This window comes from Schistocerca gregaria, unplaced genomic scaffold, assembly GCF_023897955.1.
Source record: "Schistocerca gregaria isolate iqSchGreg1 unplaced genomic scaffold, iqSchGreg1.2 ptg000343l, whole genome shotgun sequence".
NCBI classification, from domain to species: Eukaryota; Metazoa; Arthropoda; class Insecta; order Orthoptera; family Acrididae; genus Schistocerca; species Schistocerca gregaria.
Window position 1 is genome coordinate 1,482,778 of NW_026061807.1, and position 4,802 is coordinate 1,487,579.

Here is a 4,802-nt window from a genome sequence, read left to right on the forward strand (position 1 = left end):
ATCGATTTTTGACTTTTAAGCCGGCATTGGTGCCTTGGACGTGAGCTATGTCCTTACGATTTTGCATAAAGGGAGGACTAGCAGCCACGTTGCACGGGAGAATCTGAAAAGTGTTCTTATGTAGTAAAAACCTGAGAAATTCGTCCGTTTTCGTCATTTGCTGTCGAATTTTCTTAATGTCAGATCGTCACATTGGCCGCTCTTCTCTCTGAAACGGTTACATTTATTGTGTGCAAAGCTATGTCGCGTGCTGCGATATGCGGAGGCACTAAAAGCACCACAGTAGAACACAGAACAAGCTTCTAAGTTGATGTAACAGCCAGTAACCAGCAGTACAATTCAAGCTTAGTTATCGATTTTTTACTTTTTAGCCTGCTTTGGTGCCCTGGACTGAGCTAGGACCTTAAGATTTTGCATGAAGGGAGGACTATTAGCTACGTTGCACGGGATAATGTGAAAAGTGTTCATATGTACGAAAAAGCTAAGAAATCCGCCCGTTTTCGTCATTTGCTGTCGATTCGACTCTTTGTCAGATCGTCACATTGGCCGCTCTTCTATCTGAAACGGTTACATTTATTGTGTGTAAAGCTATGTTGCGTGCTGCGATATGCGGAGACACTAAAAGCACCATAGTAAAACACAGAAGAAGCTTCTAAGTTGATATAATACCCAGTATGTATCAGTACAATTCAAGTTTAGTTATCGATTTTTGACTTTTGAGCCGGCTTTGGTGCCTTAGACATGAGCTAGGACCTTACGATTTTGCATGAAGGGACGCCTAGCAGCCACGTTGCTCGGGAGAATATGAAAAGTGTTCATATGTAGTAAAAACCTAGGAAATTCGCCCGTTTTCTTCCTTTGCTATCGAATCGACTTTATGTCATATCGTCACATTGGCCGCTCTTCTCTCTGAAACGGTTACATTTAACGTGTGAAAAGCAATATCGCGTGCTGCGGAATGCGGAGACACTAAAAGCACCATAGTAGACCACAGAAGAAGCTTCTAAGTTGATGTAATAGCCAGAAAGAAGCAGTAAAATTCAAGTTTTCGTTATCAATTATTGACTTTTTACCCTTGTTTTGTGCCTTGGACACGAGCTAGGACCTTAAGATTTTGCATGACGGGAGGTCTAGCATCCGCGATGCATGGGAGAATGTGAAGAGTGTTCATATGTAGTACAAACCAGAGAAATTCGTTCGTTTTCGTCATTTGCTATCGAATCTACTTTATGCCAGATCGTCACATTGGCTGCTCTTCTCTCTGAAACGGTTACATTTATCGTGTGCAAAGCTATGTCGCGTTCTGAGGAATGCGGAGACACTAAAAGCACCATAGTAAACCACAGAAGAAGCTTCTACGTTGATGTAATAGCCAATAAGAAGCTGTACAATTCAAGCTTTAGTTAACGATTTTTGACTTTTTAGTCAGCTTTGATGCCTTGGACATGAGCTAGGACCTTAAGATGTTGCATGAAGGGAGGACTATCACCCACATTGTACGGGAGAATGTGAAAAGTTTTCATATGTAGTAAAAACCTAAGAGATCCGCCCGTATTCGTGATTTGCTATCGATTCGACTTAATGTCAGATCGTCACATTGGCCGCTCTTCTCTCTGAAACGGTTACATTTATGGTGTGCAAAGCTATGTCGCGTGCTGCGATATGCGGAGACACTAAAAGCACCATAAAAGAACACAGAAGAAGTTTCTAAGTTGATGTAATAGCCAGTAAGAAGCAGTACAATTCAAGTTTATTTATCGATTTTTGACTTTTTAGCGGGCTTTGGTGCTTTGGACTGAGCTAGGACCTTAAGATTTAGCATGAAGGGAGGACTAGCGGCCACGTTGCACGTGAGAATGTGAAAATTGCTCATATGTAGTTAAAAACTAAGAAATCCGCCCGTGTTCGTCATTTGCTATCGATTCGACTTTATATCAGATCATCACATTGGCAGCTCTTCTCTCTGAAACGGTTACATTTATCGTGTGCAAAGCTATGATGCGTGCTGCGAAATTCGGAGACACTAAAATCACCATAGTAGAACACAGAAGGAGCTTCTAAGTTGATGTAATAACCAGTAAGAAGCAGTACAATACAAGTTTTAGTTATCGATTGTTGACTTTATAGCCGGATTTGGTGCCTTGGACATGAGGTAGGACCTTACGATTTTGCATGAAGGGAGGACTAGCAGCCACCTGGCACGGGAGAATGTGAAAAGTGTTCATATGTAGTGAAAACCTGAGAAATTCGTCCGTTTTCGTCATTTGCTGTCGAATTTTCTTAATGTCAGATCGTCACATTGGCCGCTCTTCTCTCTGAAACGGTTACATTTATTGTGTGCAAAGCTATGTCGCGTGCTGCGATATGCGGAGGCACTAAAAGCACCACAGTAGAACACAGAAGAAGCTTCTAAGTTGATGTAATAGCCAGTAACCAGCCGTACAATTCAAGTTTAGTTATCGATTTTTGACTTTTTAGCCTGCTTTGGTGCCCTGGACTGAGCTAGGACCTTAAGATTTTGCATGAAGGGAGGACTATTAGCTACGTTGCACGGGATAATGTGAAAAGTTTTCATATGTAGCAAAAACCTAAGAAATCCGAGAGTTTTCGTCACTTGCTATCGAATCGACTTAATGTCAGATGGCCACGTTGGCCGCTCTTATCTCTGAAACGGTTAAATATAACGTGTGCCAAGCTATGTCTCGTGCTGCGGAATGCGGAGACATTACAAGCACCATAATAGAACACAGAAGGAGCTTCTAAGTTGATGTAATAACCAGTAAAAAGCAGTACAATACAAGTTTTAGTTATCGATTGTTGACTTTATAGCCGGATTTGGTGCCTTGGACATGAGGTAGGACCTTACGATTTTGCATGAAGGGAGGACTAGCAGCCACCTGGCACGGGAGAATGTGAAAAGTGTTCATATGTAGTAAAAACCTAAGAAATCCGCTTGTTTTCGTCATCTGCTATCGAATCGACTCAATGTCATATGGTCACGTTGACCGCTCTTCTCCTGAAACGGTTACATTTATCGTGTGCAAAGCTATGTCGCGTGCTGCGGAATGCAGAGACACTAAAAGCACCATAGTAGACCACAGAAGAAGCTTCTTAGTTGATGTAATAGCCAATAAGAAGCAGTACATTTCAAGTTTTAGTTAACGATTTTTGACTTTTTCGTCAGCTTTGGTGCCTTGGACATTAGCTATGACCTTAAGATTTTGCATGAAGAGATGACTAGCAGCCACGTGGCACGGGAGAATGTGGAGAGTGTTCATATGTAGTAAAAACCTAAGAGATCCGCCCGTATTCGTCATTTGCTATCGAATCGACTTAATGTCAGATCGTCACATTGGCCGCTCTTCTCTCTGAAACGGTTACATTTATGGTGTGCAAAGCTATGTCGCGTGCTGCGATATGCGGAGACACTAAAAGCACCATAATAGAACACAGAAGAAGTTTCTAAGTTGATGTAATAGCCAGTAAGAAGCAGTACAATTCAATTTTATTTATCGATTTTTGACTTTTTAGCGGGCTTTGGTGCTTTGGACTGAGCTAGGACCTTAAGATTTAGCATGAAGGGAGGACTAGCGGCCACGTTGCACGTGAGAATGTGAAAAGTGCTCATATGTAGTAAAAACCTAAGAAATCCGCCCGTTTTCGTCATTTGCTATCGATTCGACTTTATATCAGATCGTCACATTGGCAGCTCTTCTCTCTGAAACGGTTACATTTATCGTGTGCAAAGCTATGATGCGTGCTGCGAAATTCGGAGACACTAAAATCACCATAGTAGAACACAGAAGGAGCTTCTAAGTTGATGTAATAACCAGTAAGAAGCAGTACAATAAAAGTTTTATTTATCGATTGTTGACTTTATAGCCGGATTTGGTGCCTTGGACATGAGGTAGGTCCTTACGATTTTGCATGAAGGGAGGACTAGCAGCCAAATGGCACGGGAGAATGTGAAAAGTGTTCATATGTAGCAAAAACCTAAGAAATCCGAGAGTTTTCGTCACTTGCTATCGAATCGACTTAATGTCAGATGGCCACGTTGGCCGCTCTTATCTCTGAAACGGTTACATTTATCGTGTGCAAAGCAATGTCGCGTGCTGCGGAATGCGGAGACACTAAAAGCACCATAGTACACCACAGAAGAAGCTTCTAAGTTGAAGTAATAGCCAATAAGTAGCAGTACATTTCAAGTTTTAGTTAACGATTTTTGACTTTTTCGCCAGCTTTGGTGCCTTGGACATTAGCTACGACCTTAAGTTTTTGCATGAAAGGAGGAATAGCAGCCACATTGCACGGGAGAATGTGGAAAGTGTTCATATGTAGTAACAACCTAATAAATCCGCTCGTTTTCGTCTTTTGCTATTGAATCGACTTAATGTCAGATGGTCACGTTGGCCGCTCTTCTCTCTGAAATGGTTACATTTATGGTGTGCAAAGCAATGTCGCGTGCTGCGATATGCGGGAGACACTAAAAGCACCACAGTTGAACACAGAAGAAACTTCTATGTTGATGTAATAGCCAGTAACCAGCTGTACAATTCAGGTTTAGTTATCGATTTTTGACTTTTTATCCGGCTTTGGTGCCTTGGACATTAGCTAGGACCTTAAGATTTTGCGTGAATGGAGGACTAGCAGCCACGTTACACGGGAGAATGTGAAAAGTGTTCATATGTAGTAAAAACCTGAGAAATCCGTCCGTTTTCGTCATTTGCTATTGAATCGACTTAATGTCAGATCCTTACTTTGGCCGCTCTTCTCTCTGAAACGGTTACATTTATCGTGTGCAA